The sequence below is a fragment of the Cyrtonyx montezumae genome, unplaced genomic scaffold (genome assembly GCF_038088225.1).
Source record: "Cyrtonyx montezumae isolate F1298 unplaced genomic scaffold, pur_monq_1.0 scaffold_10, whole genome shotgun sequence".
Lineage (NCBI taxonomy): Eukaryota > Metazoa > Chordata > Aves > Galliformes > Odontophoridae > Cyrtonyx > Cyrtonyx montezumae.
In genome coordinates, this window is record NW_027071826.1 from 29,836,275 (window position 1) to 29,850,591 (window position 14,317).

Sequence of the window (14,317 nt, forward strand, 5' to 3'; positions counted from 1 at the left end):
ATAACCCTGCAATGCACTGATATTTAAACATTGTGTAGTGCTGCAGTTCTTCCACTTCTCACTTACTGGTCAAACTGGAAAGAGCCAGTTAAGTGCAGTTGCAAGGCAGCAAGGTATTACTATCCTGAGAAGGGCAAACAAAAAGACATTCTGAAAATAGCAAACAAAAAGATATTCCAGGAAATCTGAGCCACATTGTGAAAAGGTGTAACGCTTTGAATGTTTCATCCATAGGTCGCGTTGTATGTTAGTATCAAGTCAAGCAGACTGCTTATACAGTAAGAAAAGCATAGCATCTGGTTTTGTGACTTGAAAAGTTGGGTGTGCTTATAGGGGATGCAATGAGAACAAGGAACAGGGTAAAAGTGTAAGAAGCTGAAAGTCTTTATTTGAATTTCACTATAGAGAATGACTCAAAGTGAAATCATGAAGTTATAAATGGTTAAACTGAAGAAAATAGAAATGAACAGTAGACCTTTTTAGTGGCTTAAGAAAGTCTTTGTATATTACAGTCAAGAGTAGCATTTCTTTTAATGCCATGGGTAATGATGTAGGTGGGCCATCCTGAAAATCCAAGGGAGGGAATACAGATTTTAGCTCAGTTTCTGTGACTCTGTGAAACGCAGTGGTGATACAGACCACCTGGTAGAGCTGCTCCTAATGCCCTCTTACCTCTGCTCCTCCAGACACTGCGTTTTGGTTATCCTCTGTGCCTCAGTCCCCCCTCACCCACAGGCGGGCTCTCCCATGTGAACGCATTTTCACTCCAGGCCTGGCTGGGGCCAGTCCAGCCTGTTTGTCGACAGTAGTGCAGGGAGAACAGGGGGAATGAGGAGAAGAGCGGCGGTGAAGGGGGCTGCAGGTGGCACTGGGGTGATCAGGGCACGCGCAGCTCCCACAGAGCTGTCTGACTGAGGTAAAGAGGGCGCGACACCCCGGCACGTGCAATCACGATGGCGGCCATTGGGGGCGACCATTGGAAGCAGCCCCGCCCCGCCCGGCCGGCAGGGGGCGCGCGCTCAGCCGGCCCCACCCCGCCCCCGGCCTGTCTGGCGGCCAGCGCCTGCCCGGCGGGAGAGGCTCCGCGCCTGCGCGCCTCTGCCGGGCGGGGCGGGGCTTGGCGGCCGGAGCCGGGAGCGGGCGGGGCGGTCCCGGGGCTGGGGTTGGCGGCGGCTGCGCAGCTCCGCGGGGGCCGTGGCCGGGCGTCTCCGCGGACTCGGCTGGGGGACGCTGCGGGAGGCTGTGACTTCCAGCGGGCGGCTCGCACGAAGCGTGCTGGTGGCGACGGCGGCGGGGAGGGAAAGAAGGTGAGTGCGGCGCGACGTCCGGCGTGCGAGCAACAGGTCCCGCCGCGGAGCCGCCAAAGCCGGGAGCCTCCCCGCGGCGCAGGCCCGCGGGCCGGGGCCGGGGCCGAGCGAGCGGCGAGGCTGAGCCGAGCTCGAGGGCTTCGCGGCGATCCCCGCGCCCCACCAGCCCGGGCTGTGCCGTGGCCCCGGAGCCCGGCCCGCGTGGCCGCTGCGGCTACAGGTGTCTGTGCCGCGGGGCGCCCGCAGCGGCTGCACGGAGCGCGCCTGGGCCGGGCCAGGCCGGCTCCCGGGAGCCCCCTGTCCCGGAGCTGACGGCTGGCGAGCCGAGGGAAGGTGTCCTGCTTGTGTGTGAGCAGAGGCGTGTGCTCGTGTTCCGATGTCGGAAACTCGCTTGTACATCTGATCTGCTGGCAGCGCGGCGCTTCGGAGTGATGCCCCTGCGGGGAGATCGCCCTGCGCTGTTTTGCAAAGTGTTTTTTAGCCTGCGGTGGCTTAGGAAGCCCGTACGGTTCTTGCGGCAGCAGCACTCCTGACTCCTCAGTCAGAGATATGTCCGGGCAGCAACAAAGAGCGTGGAGACTGGCAGCTCCTCCAGCCGGACGGTACTTAAAACAAAGTTAATTTGGGTATGGCTTTGATGAAAACCACGGGCTTCTATAACGCATACACGTATCTGTATAAAAAACTTTCTTATGTATCTTTAATGCTAGACGGATCCCTTGGAAACAACTTAATGAGGGATGTATCTGGGGAGAACATCTATTAGTGCTTTTGAATGATAATTCTTAAAGCCTCTTCAGTGGAATTACTTGAGCATAAACTAGTTGCATAGTTGACTGGCTGTGCCAAAATACTTCCATTGGTGTTGACATACGGATGTCTGCGGGCAAGCTCAGTGAAAAGTTCTGGTGGTGGTGTAAGTGCCTGCTGCCTCAGTGCGCGGCTGTCTGTGCTTTCGAGGCACCTTTCTTCTGAAGGATTGAGCTACTTTCCCTGAATTTCTCAAAATAGTCTAGCTTTTAATTGCCGTTTGAGCCTGGCTGTGTTTTATACACATTAACTGTCTTCCAACATGCTGTGATCCAAATAGCCCTCTGTATTTCATGTGTTAAAAGGTTAAGTAATGGTTAGTGTTGTAGGTGGATTAACAAGGCATCAAATATTTATATTGCAGCACTTTGAACCAGCATAGCAGAATGTTAAATTTAATTAACATGACTGTTATTACAGTAATACAGAGCTAACTGCCAGTACGTGATCACTTAACTCTTCTCAAAGTAATACTTTCAGACGACATGCAGTGCTTCTCATGCTGCCTTGAGTTAGGTAGAATGGCTTTCGGCAGTAGTGCTTGGTGTAAAGAAGCAGGTGATGGTAAGGGTGATGATCTTACCTAGACTTCATTGAAACTGGTTTCAAAAGATCCGAGCTTAAAGTATTTCCTCGCTGAACCGATTTATTCCTTTGGAATTCCGAGTAGTTACTCAGGCCATTGAGAGGTGTCGGGTGTCTTTCATTACCACAACAATACCTGATGTGGAAACGTTAAACATGTGTGCAGAGGTTACCATTCATACCGAGGGTTATGGATGCAGAACACTTCATGTAGTCTGTAGTTCCTAAGAATCTATTTTCTATACAAACAGCTATAACTTTATAACACCCTATTTGGAGATATGTAATTAAAGTCTCTTGCTGGGTTTGAAGCCGCAGTTTGTTAAAAATCCCACAGAATTTTCAGATGTAAATTGTTACAATTTCTCCCTAAAGTCTGGGTCTTCGCATCAAGTACTAACAGTTGTAACTACCTGTTTCAGCTACTCATCTATTTTTTTCAGTTTGTACTTGTGATTAACTGCATTCTTTTAGAATGTTAGGCTTCTGGAATTCTGTAGGCTAAGATTTCCAGCGATCTGCTACTCCTTAGATAGCAGGATCTATGTTTGTGTTCATATGTTGTGCTTAAAATCCTTAAGTATTCCAGTCACTGGCTTTTGTTTTCTTTTTCTGCCTTTATTAATGCAGTAGATAGTGCTGCAGAAGGGCTTGGCATTATGGTTTTTGGAACAGTAATGTAATTACAACTTTGGTCATTCATTAGGAAGCCTCAATGTTACTTGTAAATATAAATTAAATACCGTTGTATTGTTTTCCTTCTATTAATGAGCAAAGAGATGTTTGTATATTCAAAAACAGTTGCTGGTACACCTGTGAGAGCAGAAACTGTTTTCAGGGAAATGTTCTGTGATTTAAAAACAGGTATGCTGGCAATGTTTTTTATATTATAATCTGGTTCAGAGTAATCTGGTTCAGAGCTTTCTTCAGCAATTGTGACAGCAGTGTTTTATCTGTGCATCCTCCTTCCTGCACTTCCAGTACAGCTGTGTGATAAAAGTTTTAAGTCTAGGTACTTTAAAATAGGAAGTGAAATTCCAAAGAGCAAAAACTACAAAAAAACTTCAAAAGAGTATATGGTAGTTTATATACCAGGCTGCTTGAAAATAAGCTTCATGGGGTGTCTGGTTGTTTTGTTTTCCTTGGTTGTTTTGTTCTGAACTGGAAATAAGCTGTGTGTATCTATAGGTAAAGAGATGCTTTATGTAACAAGGGTTTCTAATGGGAAACTAATATGTAGCTGTGCAGGAAATAAAAAATGCCCCAACTAGAAGTTTGTATCAGCTAAATTTAGAAAGCAAATAGATACTGTTAGTAAAGCATAACTGTACAAGGAATGCTTCTGTTCTTTGAAGTGGGAACACAGTAAGTTTGAGTACCTGGGCAGTATGTTGAGATTTGGGTTCAAATCCTTCAGCTGTCTGGGGGAGCTTCTGTCAGTCCCAAATGGAACACCCTAAGTGGTACTGGTGAGTGTTTTGCTGTGAGGTGCTTCCAGGTGCCAATTAATTTCATTCTTGAGGGGTAGTGCTTGGGAAAGGTAGAGCTGACAGGCATGGTCAGGCACAGACTGATGATGTGAACCCAGGTTCCCGCTTGGAGGCACGGTTCTGAATGATGAAACGGTGTGCTTTGCTTAACATGATGCTAAATTCTGGGAGTTTGTTTCCAACTGAAGAGAACGCTTTGATTCTTGGCTAAATTTGCCAGTTCCTACAGATGTTCTGACATTTGAACAACATCTATAGTTCACCCTTGTATAAGGAGGTTTGGTTGGTTGTGGGTTAAGCCTAGTAGGTGGCATGGCATTTGGATTCTGTTGTGGTCCTGATTCTTTCTTGTAAGATGCCAAATAATTAGGTACCAAAATATAATTGTTTCATCATATGTGCAATTATCTTTGAAATAAAGATCACCTGGATGCCTTGTTTCCTGAATTAATTTGCCTGTTGCATAATCTGACTGTTCTGGTAAGCCATAATTGTCTTACAGAAAGTGCTGAGTGAGAAATAGTTACTGTGATTTTTATGTTAACAATTTCAGTTCTTGATTTTTGGTTCAACTTTGGTCTTTTTTTTTTTTAATTTCTTCTCTATAATTAGAGAATAGACTTGACAGTTGGAATGCACAGCAGTGCAGCTCATGGCTGATATCTGTGAACTTTAATGATCTTTTGCTATGCTTTATCAATGCTGAAAGTCCTAACAGAAGGAAGGGTGATAGATGGACATTATGGAGAAAAAAGTTCTTGAGAAAAATGGTACTCAAATACCGTATAGTCAGAGTGTGTTAGCATCTAAAGCTTATAACTGTATTTGCATCAGATGTTGTGTGAATAGTCAGCGTGAATTCTCATTTTCACGGTGTGAAGTTGTTCAGTGGTATCTTCATGCTCTGAAGTGTTATGTTAAGCAGACCTAAAACCTTTGATAACCCGGAAGTGCCAGAGCAACCTCAGTAACTGCTCTTTGGCTTGGCAGTGCCTGCTGGGAGGTGAATGTATGCATTCCTATCCTCTTTCTGAGGTCCGGAAAAGAAGTATTCAGCACTGGTAGTGTTGAAATGACTAGTTATGGAGTTATGTGCTATCAAAGGGGAACAACATGCTACTTCCTAAAAATGTCGCTTAATTCAATGTATGCTGCTTCAAATGCTGCTGGTGATACATATATGGATTATTCTTAGCTATAAAATGGCATACTGGCATTTAATGGGGTATGGGAAAGAATAATCAAACTTAAAATTCATCTTGTTCCAGGCTGAAAGGCGGGTAAAATGTATCTAGTTTGATGCCTTGGTAAAAATGCAGGTTAGAGAAAGGACTTCACTTAATGTTTCCCCTGGGCCAGTTCTTGGTCTCTGAGTAACAAAGAGATCAGTCAGTTGATCTCTCATCTGTGAATGTAAAAACCAAGTATTTTTTAACTGAGATGATCTTCACAATCAAGGACGATGAAGGTAATATGCCTTCATTGGTAACTGCTCCTCTTTGTTAGTTATTTAGGAACCCGTCTTTGGTGGTGCAGCAAAGGAGAAACCTGGGGAGAGAAGCATCTTTTTCTTCATGACAGTTAGGGTACTGAGTTGCTGAATTCTTAATACAGTCTGTATCATGACAGCTTCGTTTTTATGATATATATTGCTACATGTAAAACTAATGCTTGACCTTAATATCAAATGATTCGGTGTCTCTTAATGTCCCAGTGGAGAACTTGTGGTCACCCATGTTTATTGCCTTTTATCAAGTTCTTGTCTGCTACTGCTAAGGAAAGTTGAGATAAATTAATCATGGGTTAATGCACTGTATCTCGACTAAGAATACTTAAGCTGCTTTTATAGGAAAAAAAAAAAGTTACACATGATTGCACTGTATTTGATATATGCAAATCTAATATTGTCAAAAAGTTTTCAGAAAGCAAATCTCCCCCAGTTTATGAAAGGACATTATGTCAGCAGGCAAACTTAGTCCTGTGTTAGTGGGAGAAACATCATATGCTCTCTGCAGAATCTGTAAGATAAAGCAGTGATGGAATTGCTTAGTGTCAATATGCAGTGACATTTATATTTTGTTTAAATAGTATTAGAAGCTCCCAACTGTTGGGAAGTGAGTGGAAATTGAACTGGATATATATTTAAAGGTGGTGATGGATGTTGTGGAATAGTTAAATGTAATGCAAGCTTGTACCATTTCTTTTTTTTTTTTTTTCCAGTATTCAAGATGTGTTCTAAATCAGTAACCTAATTACTTACAGGGAGGAATTAGCGCAGTCCTTTAGAGTAAATGAGGTAAAAGCTGATCAGGTTGGCATTGTCTTGCTCGTTGGGATGAGTAAATGACTTAGGAGCCCAGTAGTATTTGTCTTTTTTGACTAATGGAATGGTCTGTTGTGTCTTTATTTTTTTGAAGAGCTGTAAACAGCCCTAAAAGTCTGTTTGAACCTAAATTGTCACTATATTAGTGGCTCTCCTTCTACTGAATAATAACCTTGATTCCTGTCTGTTCTTCGACTGTTCACAGACTGTTAAGTTTGTGCTGTTTTCTTCATTCGAGACTTGATGGCCGTCAATGGCTTCTTGTCATAGCACATTCCCTTGCTGTTATGAGTACTAGTGAAGTGCTTAGTTACCTGACTTCAGTGGAAAGAGGAGGAAAGTGACACTCTGAGTCTTCTGAAGTGTCTAATAGGTACTCTGTACCTTCTGACCTCATATTTCTTCTTTGTTGACTCATCAAGCAAGATGAAAAGATAAAAGACTGAAAAGTATCTTAAGGAAAGCTAGGAATCAGAAATAAATAAATGGCTTACGTCCTGCTTCCCAAAAGAAAAAAATTGTGAGAGTGTTTTTAAGTTAACAAAATGGCTGGAAAGGTTCTCAAGACTGGTTATTTCAACATATTTTGTAGGTTACTACTTTCTTTAAGCTTTTGCCAGGTTTCATGTAAGGAGAGGTCAAAATGAAGTGCAGCTGAGAGCTGTTTCTTCTCGGCTGAAAAAGAATGCTGCACCTGCTCTTATGATGTTACGAAGTGTCAACTAGGTGTTACTTTAGTTTGTAGTTTCTGGAGTCATTTATGTTGTTTGTACTTTAATGTCAATACGTTGTTTAGATATAAGCCTATTGCTATCAGAGTAGTGGTAGGATTTATTTTGAGTAGTCATGGTATATTGCTTTTCTGTAGATCTTTTTGTTTATTATGGACTTGTGTTTTTGCTGTTACTGTTTTGTTTTTCTTTTTTTGCAGCTTTTTTATTTGTTGCTTTGCATTCTGTACTTCGAACGTGAGTCATTCTCAGTGCTGGGCCTCTAAATAGGCAATACAGACAATATTGACAAGGAAATAAAGGCTTTTTTGTTGTTGTTGGACTGCAGCATTCCTACGCTATGATGAGTCTTATGACCTTTGGCTTTCTTGTTCCCATTATGTTGATGCCTTGTGTCTCAAGGTTGGATTGGCCTGTAAACAGTAGCTATACTTAACATTTCATTTCGTGGTGCTGTCTGTGTTTTTTTGATCATCTTATGCTTACTTCCTTTTACCTGTAATTATGACTTTGATTTACCTCTTCTATTTCTGTAGTAAATTTCTCTGTAAGAATGAAGTTAAACAGGAATACTGCCTTTTTATGAGGCATGGTAATAGCTAGTATGATGGGAAGCAGAGTATCTCAGAGCCAGGAGCACAAGAAATAATTTTCACCAAGTTTGTGGTGAGATGATTAGATGCCTATTAAGTGTAATAAAATTGAGAGCACTGGTTTCTTTAGAGCTGGTTAGAAAGTTATCTTTAACCATGGTATTTGGTTTCCTCAGTCAGACATGAAGTTCTAGGCTAGATGGACCATTGGTCTGACCCAGTAAGGCATGTCTGACATTATCCTGAACAATTTCAAGCCATGTTTTTTATAGCTTATTGCAATTTGTTCTATACAAATACGGCAGATAATTTCAAACAGGTACTGTACTGTGTTGGGCTCTAAGTGTGTCATGTGTGTAACAAGCTGGAACTGAATTTGTTTTAATGGAAGTGAAGAGCTGGGAGATCAGAACAACTAAATATCCCAATCTGTCTTATCTAGTAAGACACTCAAACTGCCTGTAAACCCCTGTCTTCCAAAGTGTTGTATTTTGATTTGTGGAGGGTGGATGGGAGGAACAGTATGCAGAGTTGGACAGTAAGGCCTAATAAATATATGCAAGCTCTGTTTGTAGCTTTGAGTCTGCTTCCTGGCTGATCAGTGGTGGTTTTTAATTTATAAACTTTATGTTTAAATACATGCAACATTTCATATAATGAAAAGTGTGTGGGCAATAACTGCCCAATACAGATTTCAGTAATTTTATTTAATAGGTTGTGTAAAATCTGGAATACCACCTCTCTGGTAGTAAAGTATTGAAGATTTGTGTATGACTTCATTTAATTGAACAACTTGAGTTCCAAACCTACATTTACGTGTAAGTCACTTTCAGACTTCTGGGTGAGAACTTCGTGTTGGTGAGAACTTCATAAGGTTTCTCCTTCTGTCAACATTATTGATGGTTTTTTTTCTGTACAAATATTTAATGAATGCAGCTGCATACCTAAGTGGCTGAGTAGTGAATGTAGACTAGTTTTGTGTTCCCTCTTAAGTGCACATTCCTGTCAAGACTTAGAATGACACTTAATGCTGTTCTTTTGGTATTATGTATGTTAGAGTATTTTATAACTTCTTTGGTTGGGACAATTAAAATTCCATACCAGACTTCAGCTCTTGGATTTTAAAGCAGATTTGAAGTTCAGTATTCAGCCTTTAAGGTACTCAATATGACAAATCAGAGCCTGTTCAACGTAATTACTAATTGCTTAACAGTTTGCATATTATTTTTCCTCACTTCTTTGGTATTTATTTTCTTGACTGGATTTGTGACGCATCTGATTCTAGCTGCTTAAGAAGATATCTAGCTAGCAACTATAGCTCTGGATGTTCTTAATGGATTTGGTGGTTTCTCTTAGCTCTTTACATTCAGCTTCTCTGCTCTAGTTTGTTGCTTGCAGGCATGGCCAAAATGCTAGTTCCCAAGTCATTTAAGTTCATAGTGTAATCTCTGAGGGAGAGGACCCAAAGAAAATGCGTAGTACTGAAGTGGCTGAGGTGTCAGCACATTGCCTCCTGCTAACTCTGGCTTTTGGGATCAGTGATTTCTGATGGGAGCTGAGAATAGTAACTTAATCTGCTACAACAAGATTTGCTAGAACTTGTCTATCAGCATCTCTAAGCTTGCTGTTCCTTCAGTTCAGCCTATTATACAGAATTTTTTTCTATTTTAGGGGGGGGGGAAAGTAGGGAAAAGTAATAATTTGCTTTATCATTTCTTGCAACAAATTCTGTCTCTAACTTCAAACCTGTACATTGAGAAAGTTAATGGTCAGCAGTAATACACCGGATAGTTTTATGCTATTCTAGATATTCAAGGTTAGTATATTATTTCTTAGTTATGTTTCCAAAAAGTTTTGGCAGTTAAAATTTGCACTGGCTTTGTTTTCCACATTTGTAGTGTAGCATCATGCAGAAGGGCATTGCATTTGTTCACTACACAGAACCACTGTATGCCAAACTGAGAGCAAAATAGACATCAGTTCAAAAGAACAAAAGAAAATAAAAAAACTTATTCCTTGCAGTAAGACTCTGAAATATTATGCATAGGTGCTATTTGAATGGGTGCTTAAAATTTAGAGGAACAGTAAGTCTACAGAAATAGTGTGGGCTTAGCTTTTTAAAATTCAGTAAACTAATACATGTCCTGTATTTGTATTCAGAATTCCAGAACTATTCTTCAAGGAGTAATAAGTACATGCTTAGAATTATTTGAGTTAGAATGCAATAAATCTAATTTCTCATTGACTTTCCTCACATATTCTCATTTCAATAATTTGTTAGGTGGTTGGTTGTTTTTTTTTTTTTCAGAAACAGTGTATTTGTAGGCTCTGAATGTTGACTGAATGTCTGGAAGTCATTCTCTCTGCTTTTATAGAAGTAGAATTTTATAGATGTGACATTTCTGGTTTTGATTCTACGAGTCCTGGTTCTGTAGATTTCTGTAGAGAAATCTGTAAAAATATTCTTCATCTAATGTGAAATATCATCTAATACACCCCAAAACGTTAAAATTGATGTACTGGAAAAGTGCATGTGAATCTTTCAGTTCTAGATTAAAACTTGTAGAAGTAATGAAGTCTGACCATCTGCATCTCAGGCTGTGGGATACCTGAACCTTCCTAGTGTAGCTCCATTATGCCATGTCTGCAGGAATAAGTATTTTTACTGCAGACGTTGTAGACTTTGTAGTGATGGAGCCTAGTTCCACTCTGCTTGCGTTGCTGAGAGGATTGGCAGTTTCTGGGAACCAGAGGAATACAGCTCCTGACAAACACTGACAAAAACTGAGTGGAGTAAAACAGTTGTATTAAACAGAGTGTCTCTGTTGAGTAGGTTTGTCAGAAGGACCGATGGTTGCTTTGGTTCCAAAAGTTGTGGATGCCCGCAGCTTTAAAAGCGAAGACCGTAGATGTGAGTTGGGAAGAAGGCATTATTGTAGGTATTGGGTTTCCTCAGCAATTTGACCGTTTTCACTGAGAATCGCTGATGGCTGCTGCCATTATTTTCAAATAAGTTATATACTGAACTAAACTGCCTTGTAGCAATATAATTTGAAGTAGTAAAGCAGAAGTAAGGGACAACAAATACCTATATCTCAACATTTGTTAACTCTTACTTATGTGATGGTAAGAAACAATAGAATTTAGATGCTCTGTCAAGACTTGTAGAAAATCAGAGCTACCTGCTTCCATTTGTCTCACAAGCAGTTGATTTGGTACTAAAGATGAAACCCAGTGGCCAGAGTTGCCAGCTGATTGTTCTGAGTAATTAGCATGCAAACGGCGTTGCCACTTCTGTTTGGGAAGTCAGTATTTTTTGGACGTTGTTTGAAAAAGTGGCTGCACTTTTATGTGCTTGGGTTCCAAATGATGCTGTAAAGTCACTGTAGCGTTCTTGGGCTGTTCAAAGGAATTTGTCATTCTTTAGACTGTGCTGTTAGTTTTTCTCTAAGAAAAAAATCTCAGTAATTAGATGCTTCTTTAGTATGTTCTCACTGTCAAACTATAAAGCATAATCTTGGAACTTCGTATTTTTTCCTTCTGTTGTTGCACAAAACCCATTTTACAGGCGCTCAGAGGGGGTGATAGAGAGGAAAGTGATTTTCAGAGCTGCTAATGGAGAACCTCTGTGAGGCATTGGAACAGTCATCAGAGGAGCTTCTTTCAGATAAGCTCTAGTGCTGATTGCAGAGTTCCTGCTGAGTGAGGAGGTGGTCTGACCTGTCAGGCTGAACAGAAAAGGAGTACTGCATCAGAGTGCAATCCTATCACTCTTGAGCTTTCTGGAAATAATTCAGAAAGAATTGTATTTTCAGAATTGATTTTACTGACTTTGAAGATGACGTTTTAATTCTCAGTTAAAATTCTGTACTAATAGTATTTTCAGTATGCTTGACTGTCCCTGAAAGACTATTAAACAGCTTCACTGTTGGGATGATATCTACAGGAGCATCAGTTGCATATAGTACCGTGTAGAAGATTTTAAGGCTGGTGTCCAGATGAGCTTACAGCCTGGCTGGGATGCTACAGAGCCCTCTCATGTGCACTAGAGTTGGAGAGAGTGTTCTGTGGTATGAGAGACCTGTTACTTCTCTTTATTTGTGATTAGCAAGGAACAGGCAGAAGTTCGTGGTTCATTATAATAATAATTATTATTATTTTATTATTTTCACATCACTCATGGTTGTGCTGGACCCAGGCAGTTCAGTGACACCTATTTGTTCTTTTACTTTCTCTGGTCCTCTGACATCTTACCTGCAGTCACTGGTAGTACAGAAAGTCTCCAAATTCCTTCCTGCCTACTGGGAATGTTGACTGTTGAAACCATTATATTGTAAATTCAAAATGTATTCTATTGCAGCCATTAGATTGAGTGTTAAATGAAAAATTGTATTAGAAGAAAAATTTTGTTAATTGAATTTCAGTCATGTCAGACCTCTTGTTTGCTCACCCAGTCCTATGGGAATTATTTTTATTTATTGACTGAAAAGTATTTGGATGTATTCTTCATTTTTTCACAGTTATTTGGATTCCTTTGTGTATCGTCCTCAGTAAAATCTCGAGGTCACATCTTTGGTAAGCAAACGATTTCTGCTCTAACTCTTTTTGAATAGCCTGTTGTTTGCTAAATAAGAAGTGTGTGATTTAACTTCTGCAGGCTGTTTCTTATCTGTACATACCTTTTGTGTACTTCCTTACTTTGTTTCACTTGCAAACAAAATCACAGACTGGGCCTCTGGAGGTCATCTGGTCCAACCCTTTTCCTCAGGCACCTTGGTGTGTCCTGGCTAGCTCACAGTACTGATTTCAGACTCTTTCAAAGAGAATGAGCAAAAGCTGTCCCACAATGAGCTTGTGCTTTGGTTGATTTGCATGATAGAAAGCTGAAACTTCCCAACTTCTGTGAATTAAGTTGGCTGATTTATTTAAAAAGAGAATAGCCTGGTGTCCTTTTTAGTGAAGGGGATATTTTCCTGATGATGTGACCTAATACACTTGAAAAAAATACCACTGATAAATTAATCTGAAAAATACTGCTAAAATAGTAGTCTTATATGCTTTAGATAACATTAGAAGACTGCACGTCAAGTGATACTTAACAGTTTTCATGTTTGTCAGAATGCAGAATTTCCTCTCTGTATGGGCAGAACCTTACGTTTATAATCCTAGCCCTAATTCCACAGTTTTCAAACTGAGAAAGCAGGTAGCATTCGCTGCCATCTGGAAGTTTTAATCTGAGGTACAGGGAGTAAATTTGTGTTTTAGTTCCTGTTAGGTTACCTTTGGGTATTTCTATCTTCCTGAACTTTCAGTTACTAATGACACAGCACCGTTCTGGAGTGCTTTTGGATTGCATTTGTTCTTTCAATTGAGTGCACATGGTGTTTTCTGGTACATGTTTTGACTAATATTCAGATATGAATGGTCTCTTCTCTACCCAATAGGAGTTGGCAACAATTTGAGTTACAGATTTATAAAAGCTGAAAACTGCAATTGTATTGGTGATGAAAGGGGACCAAGCTTTATGTATGGATGCTGTTGACATTGTAATTTTTTTGCTACTAAGAATGGGAGACTTCTTTCTGTCTATTTTGTTCTCTGCCATTTCATCCCACCAAGTTGCCTTGTGGGGAGAGCTGCTAATGCCAAGAACAGTGTAGAGTAAGTGAGGTTTGGAATAATGTGAAGATCATTTTCATCTTGCGGAATGATACCCCAAGCTAAGTGGGAAAACTAGTAGGAAGGAGTAGTGGCTGTAACGAGATCATTATGATGCATGGATGTGTGCATGTTTTTAGGGATGGATGGTGTGTTTTGTTGCATCTTAACGTTGCACAGCTGTGCTGCACTGGTGTATGTCCAGAACTTGCTCTTTTAACATTTGAAAACTCAAGTCTAGGAAAACTGCTTTCTTTGGTGATACAACGGTCTCCCCCACTTACTAGGCAAGAAGAACTGGAAGTGTTCACATTTAAGATATGGATGAATTGCCTCAATTGAAATCCATTCTGTAAACCTGATTGTTTGTTAGAATGACAGGAGCGATGACTTGAATAGAAAATTGTGCTGCTGTTGGGCTGTGGCACCTCACAGCATTACTAGGAGTTTAATCTGCAAACTTTTCCTCTTGCTTGCAAGGCTGAGTGGCATCAGACCAGAATGCGGTTGATTTTTATTTAGATTTTCAGTTTGAATTTTGTCACACTTCTTATAGCAGAATCTGTACTTACACAGAATCTCCCTGTCATACCGAATAAGCAGTCTTTTTCTACCAGTGGGCGAGGGCTTTCACTGTTTACTCTTACTGTTTGGCTGACCCCTTTGATCCAAAAAACTGTGTGTCAAGACGGTGGCAGCTTCCTGAGGGGCATGTAGAAACAATGGTGCTGGTGCTGAGCCATGCCTCCAGGGAGTGATCTTGCCCATCTCAGTTCTGTCATTTTAGCCTTGCTCATTGGCAGTGGATTCAACTTTTAGT

The 14,317-nt window shown here is 40.8% G+C and overlaps 1 protein-coding gene across 1 annotated transcript in view; it reads left to right on the top strand.

Annotated features, from left to right (window-relative positions):
- The first annotated feature begins 1,177 nt into the window (after positions 1–1,177).
- Positions 1,178–14,317, top strand: part of PALS1 (protein associated with LIN7 1, MAGUK p55 family member) — a 45,970-nt gene continuing 32,830 nt past the window's right edge. The window contains exon 1 of the mRNA XM_065754134.1: positions 1,178–1,307. The gene's annotated coding sequence lies outside the window, so the exon portion shown is untranslated. The remainder of the gene's footprint in view (positions 1,308–14,317) is intronic.